Source organism: Ascidiella aspersa, chromosome 8 (genome assembly GCF_963924565.1).
Source record: "Ascidiella aspersa chromosome 8, kaAscAspe10.2, whole genome shotgun sequence".
Lineage (NCBI taxonomy): Eukaryota > Metazoa > Chordata > Ascidiacea > Phlebobranchia > Ascidiidae > Ascidiella > Ascidiella aspersa.
Window position 1 is genome coordinate 20,215,262 of NC_139454.1, and position 12,158 is coordinate 20,227,419.

Consider the following 12,158-nt stretch of genomic DNA (forward strand, 5'->3'; position numbering starts at 1 on the left):
AAGCCTACGCTTATATTTTTAACATGTTTTACATTTGCTTCGTATTTTTAATAAAATGAGAGTGTGTTCTTTGAAATAATAAATCTTCACTGTAAAAAAATTCGCAGTAAAGAAATAGGCAAGAGTTGTTCGCTATTTCCGGCATGTAGTGGATTCAAAATGTGACAACTTTCTAACAAACGGTACTTTAATTTATATATATGAATTCTATACAGCATTTAAAAGGTATGGCATACAAACTATTTTTCTACCAATGTTAAAATGCTGAAATTTAAACATTCTTACATGAACTAACTTAAATATTTAAGCACAACTAAACTTAAGCATTCCAAAACACTCCTTTAATAAGAGGCGACCAAATGAGTTGTAAGCCAAAATAATAAAAGTTTGGAACAGAGTTGTTCTTAATCTTTCATGAGTGTACGGTCGCCTATTTACAATTATGCTAGCTACCAGTGTGTACACGTAGCAAATGACGTCATCGATATGACGTCAGCCGAGGTAACGTTGTGCTAATGAAGGTCTGACCGAAGATGACATGTATTAACGGTCAGCTCGACAAGGTTACGTGGAAATACAAAAATCAAGTTATAAGAATAAGATAAGGCAAGGCAAGGGCAAAAAATTGTTCCTATAACCCTAATTCCTAACATTAAAACGCTAAACCCTATTTGAACCTAATCCCTAATCGACACCAAGAGACCGCTGTTGTTGTTGTTGTTTTGTGGGGTGGGTTTGTTTGCGTTTGTTGTTTTTTATGCTATGACCAAAACAGAAAACGAAATCCGTCCCGAGTAACAAAATACAGGAAAACCTGCAGCAAAAGATTTGTCAAAACATGCCAAAAACAAAGCTGAAAATATGAAACCTGCAAAAAAATAAAACGCGTCAAATTAAACCTGCTCATAACACGCTACACACAACATCAAAACAAACGGATAAAGAGTTCAACATTTCAAAAAACTTTTCTTGTTTATCTGCCAAACTTGTCTTACCGAGCGCCTTACTTTATCGGCATCAGAAACAAAATGCAATCTGTCTCGAATGTGTTTGTTTATTGTTGGTTTTATTTGGTGTAACGGCCTTACTAAGTGAACAAACAACATACAGTTCCTTCGTCGAGGATCCATTTTTCATCGAGGTTATATTTCATTGCAAAAACGTTTAATTCTAAGCAAATGCAATAATCCATTCAGGAATATCACATTAGCTTAAAAAAGAATGTATTTGCAATAAAGAGTTCGAAACGGTAATAAGAGTTCATTGTCAATATTTTATCTTGGTTTCCTCAACTTGTAGATGTCGCATTTTATTAAATCATGCAAGTTACCATAAACACACGTGCTTGCCGATTACTGCGCTAATGGTTCAGAGCAGTGCAGTGTGCTTACAATAAAAGTGCAGTGTTAAGTGGAAAATCTTTGAACCAATCCTCTGACACTTTCTGCTTTAAGAAATATATTTAAAAGTGCAAAACATCTACAATAGAAGGCGTGGCTGTCACGCGAATAAGCCAATTGCGAATAAGCCAATTGCGAATATCGAATGTAACTTTATTCATAAAAAATGGTTAGTTCGCAATTAGCATCGCCAAACTGGACTGTGGAGTAACGCGTTTAGGTAAAAAAAGCCTTGGAAAAAATGCTTGCAAAACAATAACGATAAGAAATGGAACTCATGACTAGACAAGAAGCTTTTGACAGTAAGACAATTCGTTGTTAGAATTTCTAAAATGAAAAACAGAATTTCTGATTTTCATGACAAAGCGCTTTTAAAACTGTCTGTACAAGTTTTTAATACGTTCAAATTAAACTGTTTTTAAGCGGTTTCCTTGCACAGCAGTTTTATTGCTGCCTAGTCACGGGGACAGAAAGGAAAATAATAAGGGGGAATAAAACGGCAAGGCAAGGCCTGATTCTGCCACAGAACATTTGTAAATTACATCGGGCTACTCCCGTCAACTATCTTGAAAACCAGTTCGTACGGGGACCAGTCATAGCTCCAGGAAAAAGCAAAAGCAACAACTAAATTTGAATACGATTAACACGTTGTTTTAAAGAACGGTGTTGATCGCGCGGCCCTAAAAAGAAGCACCTTTCCGATTTTTATTACACACATTTACCCAAATTCAGGGAGGTTAAACTGCTGCTTAAAAGCTAAAGCAAGGGGTTTGGGGACCCTATGCCCTACGCGAGGTTTGGTGCCAATACTGGTTTGTATTGAATTGCGTAGCAAGCCCGTGAACACAACCACAACCCAAGGCAACCCACACTTCTACGATATCCTACGCAACTTGGTGACAACTAATCCCACTATTTGCAAAGCGAACCTAAAATCAACCTATTTATGAAAATAGGGCCACGAGCTCTTGTATGGGCCACCTACAACAAACCTTAACCTTCTCGTGGCACCAGAACTACGTTGCACCGCCAAGATCAAGCAAGTTTCCCTGCCCGAACCTTGTTTTGACCCAAGCGGTTTTCCTGCGTCAAAAGTGGTTAATACTAAAGCCTATAAACTCCACAGCCGAGATTGACGCGCGTGACAGGCAGTATTTGTTACAGCGCCTTGTAATAGTTTTACGCCCAGTGGCGCATAAAACGAGATCATTCGAACAAAATGTACAAACCGGATGCTTTCCAAAACTGCCAAACATTTTCTTTATCAGAACAACGCAGCCATCCCAAGAATAGCATTACAGCAAATAACTTTCAAATCTGAGAGCTGCTGTTTCAAGCAGTCAGTCTTTTCACCCTCGATCAGCTGTTTTTTAAACAACGGAGAAATTGCGCACCTGTTTAAAGGGTTGTGACATACTTAATGGGCTTCAAAATAGATCAAAAACTGTGTGTTTTTGTTTGATTTAACGGTTTTCAACACAAATGTTTGCAGTGCTACCACTTACAAAACATATAGGCCCTTTTACTGGTAAAATTAATAACTATTAAAGTGTTTTGCGTTAGGCTTTCTATGTTTTTATGTACAACAATTGATTTAAAAATCTTCACTGTTTCACTGTCTTCACTGTTTTTTTGTAAAAAGTTGTTTTCAAAACTTTCAGGGAATCTTCGTTATAATTTTGCCACTAGGAAAAATAGAATACAATTATTTAAATTCGTCAAAAACTGCAAAGTTTAATCGAGGATATTCGTTGTAGGGTACCACAATTCTGTCGTGCCTATAACTCAACCTTTTATAATTGTTTATTTCATATGTTTATTTTTTCGTTACCTTTAAATAACGGTTCATTTTTTGCAGCGTTCTACCCCCCAAACAAACAACAGAAAGTGTTGCTTAAAATGTTTGTTATTTCTTTTCTATTTATCACAACAAAGAGCATATCCATTGTAAAAGAGGATACCTGATCACTGTTCTGTCGTTGCCCACGTCTTACGTATATCGAACAAATGGGATGTTGAAATGCACATTCAGTCCCAATGCAAATATTGCAACAGAACAGAACAGTGGTTTCAAACAGCTTGACGTATGCTAAGTTGAGTTCATATTTTAGTAGTGAAACATGTTAAACTAGACGGAGGTGCGTTTGTTGTATATTTTATCAGGGTTATATTTTCGGGGCTTAGTGTTTATTTTTATTTTATTTTTTTTTTTTTTTTAATTGATTTTATTTTTTTTATTTTTTATTTTTAAATTTTTATTGTTTCATATTCATTTTTTAATTTTTATTTTTAATTTTTATTTTATACTTCTTATTTTTTAATATTTTGTATTGTGTATTTTATATTATATATTTCATATTTTGTTTTTCATTTTCCTTAACTTGTTTCTGCAAGCAAAAACAGATATGGGCCGAAAACCTCCCCACTTAATTTATGCCTTTGATGCGAAAGGGGTTCAAATATGGCGTAGTATTTGGGGAATGATCGAAACATATATTTGATAAATAAAATTTACGTAGATAATGTGTATGGCCATTTTAATACATTTTGGCCAGCTTACGTGTTTGAAAAGCAAATATTATCATTCTCCTAAAGACTTAAAATGGTTTAACGCATATGATGTGCAATACTTTTGCAAACTTTTACTCGGTAAATTTTTACCATGGCCTGGTCCGAGCAATCACTGTTAAAACAGACTTTAAATCTGTAGTTTCAAACAATATGAAACACACTATTATGTGCCTAATAGGCAAACTATTAAATCGAAAGTTTTGCTAGTTGTTTAGGCCTGATGTTGGTATGTTGGTTGGAGCAACATGCACAACAGGTGCTAACAGAGAGGCGTACACTGCCTTAAGATTTCGCATTTAAATTTGCGGCGGTAAATACACCCTATTGACACTTGATTATTAGGCGAAGCTTATCGCAAAGTAATTGGTCGCCCGAAAAAATGCTGACGCCGCATTTAAAGCAAGCATTATAAATGTGTCGCCGATATTCTGCCTTGAACATTCCTACTCGCAATGCTTCCCTGCGTTAATTGTACGGTGGGTGAAACTTTATTCACGGCCTTACCTCTTTTTGTATTATCGCGACAATACGATGAAATACGATTTGAAGAATATTTGAAAAAATCGTATTTGGAGAATATTTGCTATTTGAACCTGTATAGTATGTTACTCCAATCCAACATATCAACACACAATTTTAAGTTGTGTAGGCCTGGGGTTGATATGTTGGATTGGAGCTGCCACCAGATTTCGCATTTAAATTTGCGGCGGTAAAATAAGTTGTTTCCTAAGAGCTTTAAGTAATTTTACTAAAGAGAAGCCTCTTTTTAAAATGCAAGTCGCACGAGCCCAGTTTTGGACGTGCCACTTCGCACAATGAAAGTCTCACGCGCGGGACAGTAAAGCGCAGCAGGCGTCAAGTCGCTTCGTCACTTCATAAGCTGAACAAAGCAAGCGAATATGAACGAATTCTGTATGAAAGTTTTTCTGCTGCTAGATGGCAGTCGTTAGCTACAAAGAGCTAAAACGCAATATTTCAGGGTTTTGCCCCCCAAGCAAAGGCCCCTGGGGGTGCAGCCTCATCTACAAAGCACCTACATACCACTCTACGCCATGTCTGAAAGTTGAAGGTTCTACGATGTATACTTTTTCTATAAAGCTTCGGACAAAAATCGGTCTGAAACATGCCATAGGAAACCATAGGAAACCATAGGAAACCATAGGAAACCATAGGAAACCATAGGAAACCATAGGAAACCATAGGAAACCATAGGAAACCATAGGAAACCATAGGAAACCATAGGAAACCATAGGAAACCATAGGAAACCATAGGAAACCATAGGAAACCATAGGAAACCATAGGAAACCATAGGAAACCATAGGAAACCATAGGAAACCAAAAAAGACTAGACGGGGCTGCGGTTGTTGTATATTTTGTCAGGGGGTATATTTTCAGGGCTTGGTGTTTTTTTTTTAATTTCAAATTTAAATTTTTTTTTTAATTTTTTTTTTTTATATATTTTGTATTGTATATTTTATATTATATATTTGATTTTTTTCTCTAACTTGTTTCTGCAAGCAAAAATAGATATGGGCCGAAAACTTCCCCACTTAACTTCTGGCTTTGATGCGAAAGGGGTTCAAATATGGCGTCGTAGTATTTGGGAAATGATCGAAACATATATTTGATAAATAGAATTTACGTAGATAATGCGTACAAGCATGTTATTACACTTTGGCCAGCTAACATGTTTAAAAACCGTATGCAGTGTGTCAGTTTATGAATACTTTCAAAATATCAACATCTCGCGAGCCAAACATTTTTCTATGTATGGTTTTCACTGGCAACCAGGGTTGCGCAAACGGTTAAAAACAACCCGAGTCCGACTCCGGCCACCAAATGCGCAATTTCATCGGGTGCCGCATACGGCTCAGACTCTACAGCCTTTTTTCCCAGATTTACGTAACTAAAATACAACGGATATCAGCACTCCACTTATAGTGAGTCATGATAAACATGCCACCATATATGCTGTTCTCGGGTAATTTTACCTTGTCTTACGCAAGTCCAACTCCGCAGCCCTGCTGTGATCTGACATCTAATTTACAAATGTTCTGACATTTAATTTACGTAACTTGGGAGATGCCATTAAATCTAATTTCAGACGTTAAATTCTGTAAAGATACCCTAACCCTGCTGAAAAAAACGAACTGTCGCGAACACAATACTTTGCCCGCTATTTTGGAATATACTTCAACGCTTTTCAACCGATACCTATGTAATGTTTATAGCAGCCACTTCGTTAATTGTTGTTTTGCTACAGAGAATTTTTGTTTTAATCGCTGTGTCGTAACGGAAAGTTTTCGGTAAAATTCCGTTGCCTAGATTTATTGCAACCGTATTTCAATGTTTGCGATATCCTTGCAGCGAATGTGCAAGATTCAATTTTTTGACACCAATTTTTATGCGTCAAGGCATTTTCTATATAACGTACATCCGTTTTAGCATATGTTTTCAAAACGCCGATCCACGCCGCGGTGTAAACATAGATTAGTTTCCCCGGTCGTGTGATATTCAACTGTTGTCATTTGACTGAAGTCAGAGGACGTTTCGCAATCGCATTTTGACGTAAAAATTGTATGTTTCGTGTCAGAAATAAGTGCAAAGAAGGTTTTGAGGGATCCGCCCTTGTCACGTGACCTTTTATTAGATATTGTAAGAATTAATGACGTAAATCCTTTTTTGTTCGCAGAAATTTTGTTAACTGATTCTCGTCTATAAATAGCGTGTTCAATCAATATAAAATGGCTTTTACTCAGACAACAAACTCGAGTGCTTTTGTGACTGAAGCAGATAGGGAATATCCAATTCGTTATTATGAAGATCAGTATCGAATAAAGTGTTGTCTGTTACTCAAGGAACCAATTGGAGTGCTCGTATGTTAGAAGCAGTCGACAATGAACAATTCAATTTAAATCAGTATCTACATTGTAGTCGTAAGATTGATACATCGAGGCACAAAAGGCAATCATTATCAACTACATCTACAAATTGGCGCGTACCGAGTGAGGAACGAAGCTCAAGAAAAGTTGAACCTAAATCCGAACGAACCACCTGCAAACTACTTTCCCAAGAAGACTGAGGAACGAAGCTCAAGAAAAGTTGTAAATCCAAACGAATCACCTGCAAACTACTTTCCCAAGAAGACGGACGACGAGCACTTATTTCCGCGTATCTTATGTACAAGAAAGTCGTCGAAATAAGTAAGTGAATATTTGTAATTACAGTACATGTCGAGATAAGTACAGTTTTCTGTTAGTAAAATTAAGCAAAAAGCAACCTTAAAGCCCCCCGCTAAGAAAAAGGAAAAATTAAAAACGCCAAAGCCCACGCTTAGAATTACGCGCAGCCAAACTAAAAAAATGGCTTAACTGAACAACCAGAAAGATCCGACCCTGGTACAGATATTTTAACTAATACTCAAGATCGAACTGATTCTACAGAAAGTCAAAATGCGAATATATTACAAAATGAACCCCCGACCGCAAATGATAACATACCTTCTACTTCAGGTTTATGCCCACAAAATGACGATTCTAGTTCAAATTTGAGTATAAATGACAGCCTTGGCATTGGTAGTTTAAAAAATTCGCTTCTAAAAATTCCGGCAGTTTGGTCTAATACTAAAATTAAATCATATTTCGTGTTTTTGGATAAGTTTTATGACACGAATGGAATTGCTACTGAAAGCACCCGTTTCGCTTTGCTCGCTGCGTGGTTTACGGCAGAGCAATTTAGTAAATACGCGACCCAGCTTGCGGAAGCAAGTCTTGCCGAAAATCCTTATACAACGCTAAAAAAGGCTATTTTAAGCCACATTTTCGGAACCAGCCCAACTGAATGGCTTCGTAGAGTAAACGCGCTGAGCGTAGAACTAAACGAGCGCCCCTCTACAATACTATGTAGATTAATTGATCTTTGCCCATTAGATTTCGAAAATGACGCAACGGCAAAAGCTATATTACACAGCAGATTTATAGATCTGTTGCCAGAAATAATCCGGCCTACTATACAGATACACAAAGGAAAAACATTGCGAGACTTGGGCAAATATGCGGATGAATTCCATGATATATCTAAGAAAAACAGCGCCTTGCCCAAAAAGACCCCAGAACTAGATACAATTGCATCTTTAACCGCTAAGGTAAATGAGCTTATGACTGCTCATCGATCAACAACTGGAGATAGGATTAATCGCGCGCTGCAGAACAATTATCGCCCGCCTTGGAGATCGAATTATCCATTTAATGCGCGCAAATCAGAAAACGCGTCCTATCAAAACGTTAGGCGAGATTACCCAGCAGGTAATCAACGATTCGGCGATGCCCGCCCAAATACTAGCTATTAACTTCACATTGAAAATCTATTATACTTTAAAAATATTAAAAAAAAAATAATAATTATATATCTTTATAATACGGCCGAAAGGTCTGTAAAGTGTTATTGCAAATCATGCATTATCAAAAAGATATAATTTGTAGTGCGTGAAACAATTTTGTGTAATGTCCAAATTGTTTCAAACAATTCGCGCGTTTGAGTTTCAGCTCAGGAAACTCTGAGTCACATACGCGGCACGCGTTAAGGCATGGCAGCCGGAAATACTTTAAAAAATTAGAGTGATTCATTCACGCGCAAACTATATGCTTCTATTCGTGTAAGTCTTTAAACACAACTTTAGGAATAAACCCTTCCCACATTTTTAACGTGTTAAATATTTTATGTAAATAATTTCAATGCATCGCTCACCTAAGCGCTCCTCGATTGCAACCCTCAAACAAAAGTCGTAAATTAAACGTTTTCCTTAACGGCACTCTACATGGAAACTGAACTCGTTTCCAACCGCATTTTCCCTTCCTAAAACAAACAGCGCTTCTATAAACGGATCCGCAGCTACTTATAAAACGCAAGCCAGTCAAAATGACTAATCAAGTGTACACTTCTATACGTCTAATATATTAGATCTCATGAACCATTTTGTGAAACTCACTCGCAAAAGCTTACTATTTTAACAAGGATTGCCAGTACGCGTTAAGACACTTGACCCTACCTAAAAAGTAGCTTGTTCATCTGTAAACTTACGCCCAAGGCGTGCCTGGCTTACAAGGCTTAGTTGCCACTCGATCGCTTTTGAAAAAGGTGGGAAAGTCGACATCCGGCTAACCCCATTAGCGGTGTTTCCATAAATCAGCGCTTTTTGACGCCAGTACTAAATCCCTCCAAGCGAAATGTAAAGCAAAATTCTACGTTTCAAGATAAATTTCACTTATCTTTTCAAAAGAATACATAGCACACGCATTAGTTCTCACCGAGTGCTATAAATGTATTCCGCAAGTTACCAATGATTTTCGGTAACGTCAAATATCCTATTGCTTGCTCGGTCACGAGTTTTCATCGCTAACGTGTTGTTGCTACGTTGACCCTAAATATATCATGGTGGTTAATTCTACCATTTCCACGATAAGAAATTCCTCTTATCCGCCTATAGACCTATATGCGGTCGATATTACGAAATAGTTGGATAAACTCTTCCAACGACGCCTGCCCTCTTAACAGAAACCAAAAACCGTAGAGTTGCCACGCCAAAATCAAGTCATGATAAACCTCGACGAGCCAGTCGAATGAAAATAAACGTTGCTCGAGCGCTGTCCCACAAATGTTCACTTGTTGTAAATTGTTATAACATTTAATTATTGTATGTATCGTCAATACAGTAAAATGTGTAACCGCTATGAATATATCGCTATATATGTAATTGTATTGAATCGCAAAATATGTGTAACGTGAATAAATATATATTGCATTAGTTAATTGTCTTAAACTTTAAATATAACCAAAAGCGCCAATATGTACAAATATATAAATATATGAATCTATAACCAAAACTAAATAGTCTGAATAAGAAGTGTTGCAACAAAAATAAACTCCCACCAGACATTCGAACACACATCTGCCGAACAATATTTCGACTTTTTCAGAACACAATTCACGTTGGACGGCGAAAGGTCACAGCACAGCGCAGCGCATAAAACGGCTTTCCGGTGACGTCAGAATTGCAACGCATCGAACTGGGAATTCCCCTGCTGCCGCACAGATTGCCTGAAAAGCTCAATCCACAGCAATGCAATGGCGTGTCAAGCTCACAACAATTTCGAGCAACTCAGCGAACGCTGACATCAAAGTCCTCGGTTGCCAGTTCAGGCACCAAAGAGAAAACTTTCTCGAGGAATCAGGAATCTGACTAAAAAACAATTGCGCCAATGCGTTATGTGATCGAACAATTTTCGCGTCCACGTGTCCACACACATTTCACAAAACCAAATAACCAGCTTTAAATATGCAAGTTGGTCCAAAATCTAGCATGGGGGTATTTATAGCAGCCACTTCGTTAATTGTTGTTTTGCTACAGAGAATTTTTGTTTTAATCGCTGTGTCGTATCGCTGTGTCGTAACGGAAAGTTTTCGGTAAAATTCCGTTGCCTAGATTTATTGCAACCGTATTTCAATGTTTGCGATATCCTTGCAGCGAATGTGCAAGATTCAATTTTTTGACACCAATTTTTATGCGTCAAGGCATTTTCTATATAACGTACATCCGTTTTACATCCGTTTTAGCATATGTTTTCAAAACGCCGATCCACGCCGCGGTGTAAACATAGATTAGTTTCCCCGGTCGTGTGATATTTAACTGTTGTCATTTGACTGAAGTCAGAGGACGTTTCGCAATCGCATTTTGACGTAAAAATTGTATGTTTCGTGTCAGAAATAAGTGCAAAGAAGGTTTTGAGGGATCCGCCCTTGTCACGTGACCTTTTATTAGATATTGTAAGAATTAATGACGTAAATCCTTTTTTGTTCGCAGAAATTTTGTTAACTGATTCTCGTCTGTAAATAGCGTGTTCAATCAATATAAAATGGCTTTTACTCAGACAACAAACTCGAGTGCTTTTGTGACTGAAGCAGATAGGGAATATTCAATTCGTTATTATGAAGATCAGTATCGAATAAAGTGTTGTCTGTTACTCAAGGAACCAATTGGAGTGCTCGTATGTTAGAAGCAGTCGACAATGAACAATTCAATTTAAATCAGTATCTACATTGTAGTCGTAAGATTGATACATCGAGGCACAAAAGGCAATTAAATGAGTACTCATTATCAACTGCATCTACATGTTAACTATTAGTTTCGCTTTTAGCTTGGTTTCTCAGTCGCACAAAAACACGCGTGTATAGTTTAACGCAGTAAACATTGCGCCAATTTTAGGGCACTGTGACGTAATACGAACGGTTAGAACAAAATGTTAAATACAACAGTTGAATACACTTATTATGTGACACGAACACTGCAGATCGAACTACAAATGTGTGCAACCATTTATTCAGCACTAGTGTTGGTGATGTAACAATAATGGTATTGATGTGCTAGTACTGTAATGAAATGGCTGCCCTTTCTTAAGGTGATATAACGTGCGCGTTAAATCATTTGGCGTGCCCCCAGAAATCATCTCGCGTGCCAGTTTTGGCACGCGTGCCAGGGGTTGCCGACCCCTCCTGTACTCCCTAGTCCCGAATCACACCAAGATTGCACCCCCTGCTCGTCATCTATTAACTTTATTGAATGTCTGATTGATTGCTGTAGCTGGTTTGGATATGTCATAAGCTAATGACACTATTTCTAGTAAAACTAAAGGTGCATAAATTTGTATTTTACCATACAATTAAAATATACTTTAATAATTGCTTCTACTGGTCCGGATAGATAACGTTAAGTGGCGCCATTTTAACTTTAGCAAAAACTTATTTTCTCGTTTGTTTTCTTGAGCCATATTTATCTATGAAAATTGATGCTCTTTATTGTTGAACAGAAAAAAAAAGGACACACTGCATGGTTTTGAATTGAGTGTTAGCTAACTTATTCTTTTTAATATACGAATGTTATCGACACTTTAAATGGCCCTAGGTCCGGTGGGCGCTCTTTCACTATTGTACTTGAAAAGTTATGCAAAAAAAATAATAATAATACCGCATACCACAACGCATATTGTTTGGGTTAGGGTGCGGGTTAGCGTTTCGTTGAGGGTGGGTCAAGTTATTATTAATAATAAACATAATATTACTTGACCCACCCTCACCCAAACGCTAACCCTAACCCAAACAATATGCGTTGTGGTATGCGGTATTATTATTTT